Source organism: Bacillus rossius, chromosome 1, assembly GCF_032445375.1.
Source record: "Bacillus rossius redtenbacheri isolate Brsri chromosome 1, Brsri_v3, whole genome shotgun sequence".
NCBI classification, from domain to species: domain Eukaryota; kingdom Metazoa; phylum Arthropoda; class Insecta; order Phasmatodea; family Bacillidae; genus Bacillus; species Bacillus rossius.
The window spans coordinates 106,011,310-106,023,025 of record NC_086330.1 but is presented as its reverse complement, the minus strand read 5'-3'; the positions used below and the strand labels follow the sequence as shown (position 1 = coordinate 106,023,025).

The window sequence follows — 11,716 nt, the reverse complement described above, 5'->3', positions numbered from 1 at the left end:
CTCATCAAAATCGATGCCCCTTCTGAAGACGAACAAGCTTATGTTGATCGACATGGTAATCATTCGTTAAATGTTATGTTAGTAGCAGGTCCAGACCTCCAGTTCTACTATGTTTGCGCTAATTGGCCTGGAAGTGTAAGTGATGCACGTGTTCTAAGGAATAGTTCTTTGTTCGACAGAATGGAAATGGGTTGGAGACCTTTCCCTAGTGGAGTGCTTCTTGGAGACTCTATTAATCCCTTGAAAACATGGCTGATTCCTCCTGTATTACAAAATGTGGATGATCAGTCATAACTAAGATTCCTTCGTGCACATAAGCAATCACGACGTGTTGTAGAATGTGCAATAGGTAAACTGAAGGAAAAATTCCCTTGTTTGAACTATATGCGCATTCATCCTGTTTTTGCATGCAATATAGTCAAATGTTGTGTTGTATTAAGCAATCTATCAAAAGAAAATTATTTCTTGGAAGAAAATGAGTGGTTTGCTAATGAATTTGAGGAAAATCATGTACAACTAGAAGATTACGATAATGATGAAGATGTCCAGCAGAATATCATACAAGCACGAGAAAAACTGCAATATTTTTACAGGCATTTTCAGAATAGAAGATAAGGCACAAACTTAACACTTCTCACAATGAAAAATGTGGGGCGGCCAGATGTTCAAGTCATGTATTTAAGTTAAAGTATATAATGTCAATACAATGTACAATAATTTTTATGGGAAAAAAACATTGTTGTTTAAAAAATAAGTATTTAGGAACAAACTCCAACCATTCCTAACTTTTCAGTGTTCTTATGATTTACTTTTTTTTAATGTTTAACATTCTTTAAGTAATAGCATATTGCCATCATCATTTACTGTATATTGTCCATTGTTAACAATAACAATCTCTGTCTTATCTTGCTGGGATGCATCATTACAATTGTCAATGACATTTTTGATATCCTGTGTAAGTTCACAATGCTGAACACAGCCGGTTCTCTGTTTCCCAAATCTCCAGTTGCAGTTTCCTTACTTCTAGCTTCGTTTTTCTTATTTTAAGTTCTTCTAAACATTTTTTATTTTCCAAGGTTCTCACGATTACCCTTCTCTTTTTCAATGGTCTTGAACCTAAAACAAATTAATGTCACAATAATAAATATTTTTAAGGAAACAATATACCAATATTTAATTAAAATTGGGGCAGGCCTACTCACAGATTTCTTCGTTCGTAGTCTTTCCCGAAGAAGCAACTGGTGAAGGATTTTGATACACATTCACATTCAATTCGTTAGAATGATGCCCGTGGTTGGCATTATCGTGATCACATATCTGGACATTTGCACATGGTATATCATTTTCAACAGGATTGTGTCCTTCTATTTCCTGATTTACTTCAAAGGAATCAGGAACTCCTAATCCTCTCAAAACAGGGGACGATCTGCCAATTATTTCCACAATCAACTGGTCCGTGACATCCAGCTTGCTGTGGACATCACCACCAGCCCCACTTTTAATGGACCTATCGAGTTTTGCCTGTAAAAAAATATAAAGCACTGTCTATAACCGCATTTTGTATTAAACGTAAAAATAAATCACTACCGGTACTTCCTTTTGGAAGGGAGAAGTTTCATATGCTTGTTACATGCCTTGCATGCCTACAACCTAACCCATAACCTATATACATCATTACATTTAAAAGCAAAATGTTTATCCTTTTTAAAGTCAATTGAAGTGTTAAAATTATAAACAGTTACATTTAAATATTTTCTAAGTACTTACCACTGTTCTATTTCTGAGATTTGGCCAAGTGCTGTCTCTGATGTATGCATAGTCTTTGTCGTTTGTGACTAAACCGATTGCTACTGCATAATCACGTATTTCTGTCCAACACAACTTCTTCACATCTTTTGTTAAAGTGCCAGAAAATGCACCAAACAGAACATCTTTATTCTCCAAAATTTTCCTCAGAAAATTTTCATATTTCCTGTTTTTAAGTTCTCTTTTAGCCATGTTTACACAATGTTCAAAAATGTAAACATCAAAATATTACCCACCAACATCAGCTGACTATTAAACTAATAAAAATAGTGAACTATTTTAGCAGTCCTTCAACTTTGTTTATGAAACACAAATTTCTACACTAATAGCTACTTTTTATTTCACTACTATTTAGGAACTAATATTATTACTGTGTTTATGAAATAGGGCCCTGGAACAGAAAAAATAGCTAGCCACTGCGTGAAGAGCTTGAAGAGAGTTCCAGGAGTGTACTTGCTTCCCCCCCCCCCCGACTCTGGTGTACTCAACAGGACTGTCGAGAGAAACTTATAAGAACCCTGGAGCAAATAATTTTGACGGACTCCCTCCCTATCAGACTCGTGCGCAATCCTAAAAATCTATCATTTCCACCAACAAATGGAAAGAATTTGAAATCAAACAGCGGGTGTAGTGGTTCTATTTCCCCCACCCCCACCCCACTAACCCAAATTATATTCTGCGTACTCTCATGCCCTCCATTTACATAAAGTGTGATTTTTTAATACCTACAATTTATAAATAAATAAATACTATAAAGTCTGCCGTGGCCATACGTGTAAATGAGAACTACGTGTCTTGCAAAACTTGTATACCTATTAGCATTTTTTATTTATTCAATTATTTATACATGAACAATATTCAGCTAGGCAGGTCTACAATTTTCTTGTGTTATGTATATTACACAGTGCAGAATTAAATGAAATATTTGTTTAGCACTGAAAATTTTAAACCATCAGATAGGACACCATTTAAAAATTAATGAAATAAATACGTAATGCAACCCATTCAATAAACACAACAAATTCGGTTCAGATACTCGATAAATCTCTCGGGGTAAACTCGTGCCTCCCCTCTCATTCCCCCCACCACACGTACTCCGTTCCTCCCAGCAACCACCGAGCACCCGTGGCCTGATCTCCGCCCACGCCTCTGCTCTTTTTTTTAACTTCCTGGTTGATGCCAGCCCAGCCCACTGGCTCCTCATTGGCTCCCGCCGTTCCCCCCCTCCCGGCAGCCGTCACGTGGTCCTGCTTCCGTTTTCCTCGCGCCGCTCCAGCCCGCCGACTCCCGGCTGGAATTTTACGTCACCGCACCGTCACCATGTTGGAATTTAAGTCAGGCCATTTAAGATGTTTCGCATTCTTAACAAGGCCCCCGCCTACCTGCGCACACCTACAGTGCGCAGAGATTCAGGAAAAAAATGTGAGCGGGTTGTTCAGATGTGTAACATCAAACCTCGGTAACAAGCATATTAGGGTGTTCTCGTGTAGCAAATACACTTATAATACGAAACTCGGACACGAAATTTAACGTATAATTATTCTTTGAAATAATGCCGAGCGTGATAAATACCAAAATTTGTGGTATGAATCACACACATACTTTCTTAGCCCGCCGTTAGTGCCTATTCGCTGCCTGGATCGTAAGCATTGCTTGCCACCATCAAACGCAGATAGCATAACTTCACGAAACAACGGAAAATTTAAACTAATAGAAACGCCTTCGATGAAATCCCAGCTTTGGAACGGATTTTCAAGGTATTTTATTAAAATACTGCCCACCTCGTTAAAATTCACTAAACAGTTAACATAATATACTTTCCACACACGTTAGAAGTTAAATTAATATGGCATCACTAAAATACTAACCTGAAACATTTCAAAACACATATTTTAACACTAAGTAGATTTATTTTTGTATATTTATTTTTGCTTAAATGACTGAAATCAATTTGTAAATAGTTACTAAAAACAAACCTTAACCTTATAGAGCTGATTCAACATAATTATATTATAACGTTATTAAAAACTTCATTATAATTGTAAACTTGATTATTTTATTGTAATTTTAACTATGTTTAATTTTGTTTATAATGTGACAAGGCCTATATCCATTGAGCTGTTGGCTTAAGTGGGGAACTGCAGGTGGATTGAAAATAAATAAATAAATAAATAAAAAATTGGTTGTCTGTAAAGTCGGTTTACAGACGATAGTTTAACGTGACAACGTCATAACAAAACATTGATGAAATGATTGCATACTTTTATGAATAAAATTGAATAATTTTTATTGAATTATCACTATTTTGTATGGATACAAAGAAGGAGTGAAATGAAATCTATAATTTAATTGATAAATGTACTTTTATTTTCACTCATTAGGTGATTCAAATATGTTTATTACTTTAACGAAGAGATTATTTTAACTATAACTTTTATACGTGTTTGCTATTTAACTTCTTCCAATCTGTGTTATTCTGTTAAGGATAGGACGATGATAGGAAATGCAGGAAATGAATGGGAGTGTTTCAAGGATGATGTGAAGGAAAATGGCTTACCCAACACCAAGATGCAGTCAAATATAATAAATATATTTGCGCCACGGACTCTGCAGAAATGCTAGGAGGAACGGGTTAGCAAAGAGCAATGAAAATGTTACATTGAAATGCATGAAAACAGAATTACGCCATGGACTCGGCCGCAATGCTAGGAGGTTCAGGTTAGCAAAGAGCAATATAAAATGAGCGTAACGGGACACAGCGAAACGGGACAATGTGTGTAACGGGACACTTTTTCGTGCGTGCAGCCGGCGTTCATCGATTCATTAGACGTTGTCACGTCAAAAAGTAAAAATAATTACCAGTGACGAGATTTAATCCATGCCCACGGAGGTTACTAATAGCGCGCTCTGTCGCTTGCTAGTAAGCCATTTGGGAATTTCAAAGGATAATATGTATTATAATAATTGTATTGCCAGTTTTCGTAGGTATTTTAAAACCTTGATTTTTTTTTAATTCCAGGGTAGTTTTACTATCATATTTCATTTGGCACACCAATACGTCTGGTATGTCCCCTAATTATTACGAAAGCGATTATATCGTGTTTATGTTGCTACACGTGGGTCAACCACCTTTTTGACACGTTTACGTTCAACGACTTCCATTCCATTTTCACGAAGTTACTCCTACCATATGCCTTATACCGAGAGCTAAGATGTTTACACATGAAAAAAGACAGTAATTCTATTCAAAAGTTGTGGCGCCTTTTTGGAAATCTCACAAGCTTGTTCTTTATTTTAATCGTCGTTTCTTGCAATTTCAATCGTATTAATTCGTCATGTGTCTACACTATTCCTAATTGTTATCGTTTATTTCTTCGTAAATTTGTATCACAGTTATTGTCTAATTTTAAATTTGTTTTTAAATTTCAAAAGTGGTTAAATAATTCACTTTTTTCTGCACAAAATTAATGTTATTTGATTCAAATTGGTTCACGTGGGTGGCCAATATCTGCTCCCAAAATATATGCGTCAACCGGAATCTAACTCGAGAAATTTACCTATTACCCTACTCGCAGTGACCTATAAATATACAAAAAAAAATTATTATTGCGCGTATTTAAACCCGTACCATATATGCATACGGAGCTCGAAAATACTAAGCTCAGTTTATATTATATGACTTTTCAAAATCTATCCTATTTGTGTTACAATCCGCAGTTTTCAAACTAGCATCTCGATTTATAAGACGTATTCACGTCAAAAAAAATGTTTTAGTATTGAAAACATGTATTACATTTTAAAAACAAAAGAAAACGTATCTTAGTAGTATATAATAGGGGCTCCTGCGCCAGGATGCAGGATGTGGATGGTGCGGATTGTGATTGTCGGTCCGCCATCTTGGATTGTGACGTCACGTCGGCCATCTTGGACGAGCGTAACGGGACACAGCGTAACGGGACACGGTGTAACGGGACATAACGTAACGGGACAAGTAGATCACGGCGGCCATTTTGGATCCGCCATCTTGGATCCGCCATCTTGGATGACGTCATTTTGTTTTCTCGAACTTTCCACCATTTTGTTTTCCGCCATCTTGGATTATGACGTCACCGTTGCAATTTCCGTTACGGCCGCCATCTTTAACTTTTTTATTTATTATCCGATTTTAATGAAATTTTTTTTAAATTTATAAAAAAAATTAAATTAATAAAATTTTAATAAAATATTTATAAATATTAAACTTTTTAGACACGGAGTTCGGAGTCCTCGGTTCGAACCCGACGAGGTCAAAAAATTAAAAATGGCGACCGATCCTTCCCCCTGTGGTGGCTGCTGACAGACTGCCCCCCACCACTTTTTTCAAAGCATATATATCGACAGTGAGCATGACGTCATGTCCGCCATCTTGTCTTCGATGTTGGAAACCATCATCATTGTATCGGCGGCGAGAGTGCGCTGACGCCTAGTTAGTTTGATTCTTACCCGCTAGAGTGCAGTAATCATTTATTACTGTGACACCCGCCATCTTGAAATTTGGCCGCCATCTTGAACATCCGTAATTTTAATGCTAGAGATTCGGGGAAAAGTTCAAAATCCATTAAATAAATTTGTAATCTATATACTGATTGATTAGATCGACTAAGGTCCTTGGTTTGATCCCTGGCCGATACAAAACAACTTTAATTTAAAAAAATACTAAAAAAGTGACAGGATTGAGAAAATAAAAAACACCGCAAGTACTTTTAAAAACTTTTATTACATAAATTCAATACACTACTACAAGCACAAAAAATAATACACAGACATAGAACTAAAGTCTTGTGGATTTCTCGATTCAAACAGTCTTCTTATTGTATGGACTAAGTCCTTTACATGTTCGTAAATGTATATTCAGTCTATCAGGTCGACATATTGGTACACCACAATTTTCACACAAAACCGAATTATCGACTTCATTAAAAGGACAGTGATATATTTCGTGTCGTTTTGCAATTTGAATATTTGCTAATGTTTTGTTACAAAATATACAGCTTGATTCTGATGAATGTACAGACAGTCTATCACAATTCCTGAGGTGACGTTTTAATCTTCCATATCGTTTAAACTTGCTTAAACACCTGTTGCACTGATATTTAATGCGTTCAGAATTATTATTACAATTGTGTATTACATAATCACGTAATTTCAAGTTTTTGATCTTGTCACAGTACGTACAGTTGGGCGATGGAACACCGTTGGATGCTCCTTCCTTTATCAATGACACTGGAACTGTTGTCAACCATTGTAACACTGCTGTCATGTTAACTTCGGAAGCCTTTGAGTTCTGCTCTGCAGAAGATGTTGCACGCGACGAAATCTCCTGCTGTGCTGAGAGAGCAGGTGTAGCTGTAGACGACGTAGTCATCGTGGTCTGCACTGATGATGGTAGACCTTCGATCCAGGTCGGTGTTGATACTGGTAAAGACGCCATCGAGGTCTCAAGAACAGCTAGTTTTTGGTCTATTATTCAAGTCTAACTACCCGATGCGTTCATCACCGCAGCCAGAGACGGACTAAAGTTCATATCACCAGGGTCTCACTTATATATATTCTCATCAGCTGGTACAACACATGAGTCAAAACAATAACCATGTTCATTATACTTGCACTTAACTGTCTCGGAGCATTTTATATAATGACGATGTAAGCTGTCGAGGCGTGAAATTAGTTTATTACACTTATTGCACTGAAATTGTATTCGTTTCAGTAAATTATTCGGACAACTGCTTCTTTCATGTCTGCGAGCGCTTGAAGTTCTAGTAAATGATGCGACACAGTATTTGCACTGATTCGAAGTACGCTCTTCATTAATTGAAGTCTCCTCTGCAGTCGGTATCGAGATCTCCGCAGCTGTCGACACCGCAGCCACTGAGCTCTCCGCTGTCGTGGTCTCCTCTGCATCCGGTATCGGAATCTCCGACTCCATCATCATTGCTGTCATCGAGGTCCCCGCTGCTGACGGTAAACAGTCTATCCCGGTCGACATTGGAGCAGTAACTACGAAATTGACTGAAGAGAGCAGGCCCGTACTGCACCGCGGCCAGAGGTATACTGAGGCTCCACTCGTCTGAACTTCGCTTATATACCCGCAGTCTACTGGAATACTACATTAGTCAAAATATTGTCTGTATTTAAAATTAATTTTTATTGGGTACCTAAAAAATGTAGAAATAAAAAACAAACACAAGTTCAGGTTTTACACATTTATTTATAAAAATATTACACAAATACACATTAGGTTAAGGAATCAAGCATTTTCACAAGCAAAGTCTTTAATGCCGCACGAACTGACTCGTCGACTCCGGTTCCAACTGGTTCGCAGGCCACGGGATCAGGAACACAGGTTTCCAGCTGGTCATCTTCTGCGACGTCGTCAACTCCGACAAGACATGGTCGGTGACGTCTGTGACCACGTCTGCGCCTTGGCTCTACTGCAGTGCTAGTTGGGACAGATTCACTGCCTGAACTGCGACGACGAGACGCACACCGTTTGGACGTCTGCGTAGAAGCATCACAGGTAGCAACAGGTTGCAACACGCTCATGTTTGGTGTTACACGTGCAGACGAGGCGACTACCTCATCGATGCTAGCAGGAAGGATTGTGTGTGGTCTCATGTGATAGACGGTACAGTTTCCAGGTTCGCAACAGTCTAATAGCTGCTGGGTTGGTTCGTAGGACACAGGAAAGTGAGCAAACCGCCAATGCTGAGCGCCTCCATCACAGGTTTCTGTATATGTACGTAGATACCCGGAATCCCAGTAGCTGTACTCGACACTGCTGAAGCTAGGTCTTGCGCTCACGTACACGTTAGCAGGATGAAACGTAAACATCTTCTTGCAGGTTGAACGTCAACTGAAGACACGTACATAGGTACGTCATTTATATATGCAGACTCCTACTAACACTGTGTGTGCCATTTCTGCATTAACTGCGAGTTTGTACAGGCACAGACACGTTCAAACTTGTCGTTTGGATGCTTAGCTTCGTACATTGAACAGAGTTTGCGTAGGGAAGGACAGCCGTAGTCGGTCTGTACATCTACAATTTCAACTGTTCCGTCGTCACATAGATCTCGTAGCCATTTTTTCTGTTCAGGTCCGGCAACGTATATTGTTTCGTTTTGAACTAGTAAATCTTGAAGTGTGTTTTTCACTTGGTGGTATGGGATTTTTCCTTCGTCCCACTCTAGTCCGTGATAATATTTGCATAGCCATTCGTTCGAACGTTTACTTTTTTCGTCTAGTAGTTTCCAAGGATACGGAGGTCGGAAGCTGCGGGTTCGAGTCTTGTCTCCAGAGGTGACTGCAATTTCTTTGAGAACAAAGCCGTTTTGACTCTGAAAACCTTGCAGGTTGCAGTACATCTTGTCGCTAGCAATGCTCGATCGTAACTGAATTATTATCGCAAACGAAACAGTATTTAAGTCAGAATTTTCACAAGTTTGTCTCGACAATTGTACGATGCAAGCCGATCGTGAAGTATCAGACAAAAAGCATAGGTGTTTGGTGGAATATTTCCGCTAGTCGTTATCTCGATCCTACAGTCGATGATGTTTGAATTTAATCGATCATCCTGTTTGGAAACGTCAAACACCATTAACGGAGCCTTGTTCTTGAAACTGTCGGGACTCAGTATCGGTGACTGTCTCCGCCCATAGTAAGCTTGCTGAAACTTGGCATACATTTGATATGCGAGAAGAAATCTTCCACTTTCAAAGTCCATGTTCATATCAACGTACGGATAACTTTCGCTGTTTAAAAATATTTTTACATTACGTAATTGACAGTTATCGAATAAGGAACGACTTACTCCTGCATTGAGCTGTCTTCCGGTCTGAAGCCCGACGATGATGTATCTTGGTTTTTCCGTAGCGAAGCTGGACTTTACTATCCAATTGATACGCTGACTATGAGGCAAGCCAGGATAAGTTTCCAGGCTCCAGGATCGGAATGGCACATCGAAGTTCTTGCCATTTTCTATGTTCTTCAACATCTTGACTCGTTCAACGGTGCTCACTTGGATGTGGGGCAGCATCCACTCGATAGACTGTAGTGTTAGCGAGACATCTTGAGGGTTTTCTGCAGCGACGACAATTGCATTAATGTGCGTGTTGGCTAGAAGCAGTACGAGCTCTTGTTTCGAATTAATGATTATATGCCTGTAGTCCTCAGCGAATCCAAGAAGCATGGACAGAGGAACACAAACTTCGAACTTTCCTTCGGCATAAATTGGAAGCTTATATTCATCCTCGAGAGCCCAACCGGCCATCTTTGCAGCAGTCAGTTCATTTGGCGTGAGCGAAAGGTAATTTTTCATAGCAGATGTTATGCCTACATCTCTTGTCTGGTCTACCTCGACGCCATTGAGTACATAAGTAATGCGCTCGATGAGGTGAAGAATACCATTGCAGGATATTGACGTCGTTGTCGGATGCGTACCATCCGCCTTTGTAAGCATGCCTCTTATACGTAGAAATGACTGTGAAGGTAAAGTACAAATATCTTGGTGCTGTACAGCAATGCGTACTTCCGATGGAAGTGCGTACGGTCCGAGCAGGAAAGGCTGGTACTCGTGCAATTCCATTTTCGTAATGCTGTCATCAAAAATTACCGGATCTTCCACGTTGAGGATTTCGTCTTCCATATTTATTCGGCACTTGTCCAATACTAAGAAGATACTTTATGTTGTCAGGTGTTAATGCACCGATGTCTGGTAGAGAACTGTTCTTATTCACGTCAATACGACTTCTTTTATAACTGTTCGGTGTTACGAACTTTATGCCCATCGCTTCAAGTGCAGCCGTAATGTAATTTCTTCGTCTTGAAAATTCACCAATCGTCCTCGCTGGTCAACGATTCTGACGACGACTTCGTGTGCACACTTCACGACGACTGGAACGTAAATGATACTTTGCGGTACTTCGACCAGTTTATATCCTGGCGGGACCATCGGCGAAAATTCGTGCAGCATGTTGCTTAGTCTTCCGTTGAGATACGTTCCACTTGCCAAATTACAGTTTATTCTTATGACATTCACAGGCAAAATGTTTACTGCGCGCGTAGATTCGTACGTTCTTCCTGCATCATACACCTTTGATTCGAATCCTAACATCGAACCTATGGACCCAGGTTTCGTAAAGTCGACAATTTCACTGCATGATAGAATGCTTTTTTGAGTGTTTGGATTTCCACGCAGTTGAAAGTCTACATCCTGTGGTAACATATCCCTGATGTAATTTGCAATGTCGTCAATTTCGTAAGATCCAACAGGTAACTGTATTTCATGAGCGGTCCCATCGCTTTTCAGGAAGCAGATCTTGCAGTTTTCTTCGTCGATATTCGGTATGGCATTATACGTTTGAAAATCTACGAGTCCGATACACCATTCTCCGTCTAAATCCAGAGGCGGGAAATGAACCGCCCGCAGCTCAGATGCGTGACCTGTCAAGGTAAGTGTTATCGACATGACTAATAAATTATCATCACTGCACAACCTTTAAGTAGCAATTTTTATTTGTCAGCTAAATTATTTTTTTAGTTAAAAAGCGAAGACACAAGTGTCCGCAGTTTGTTTGATTAGGCCTCTGTTCCGTTTCGTAATTGTAGAACAGTGTAGTGGTCCGGCCCAGGTACCGCCTAAGTTCAGGCGGAGGTCTCAAATTACCGAAACTGTCGTAGTAAGTAGCTTTTTTTCAAGACTTTATATACGCTACCCAGTGCGTGCCGCGACCTGCAGTCGTGTCTAAATTAATTATGGCGCGTTCGTTGGTTTTTGGTTTGCTGGGTAAAGTGTCTCGCATAAACACGCCGCAGAAATTTGGTATTTTCAATTTGCGTGCGTACTTTATTAAATCTACGTTGGTGAGCGGTC

At 39.3% G+C, this 11,716-nt stretch overlaps 1 long non-coding RNA gene across 1 annotated transcript; it reads right to left on the bottom strand.

The window, feature by feature from the left end:
* Positions 1-766: 766 nt before the first annotated feature.
* On the bottom strand, positions 767-1,936 carry LOC134529411 (uncharacterized). Its single transcript, XR_010074564.1, has 3 exons — positions 1,768-1,936; positions 1,203-1,521; positions 767-1,116 (listed from the first exon to the last, which is right to left on the bottom strand). It is a non-coding gene; the product is annotated as an uncharacterized LOC134529411 (long non-coding RNA).
* Between the last annotated feature and the right edge of the window lie 9,780 nt (positions 1,937-11,716).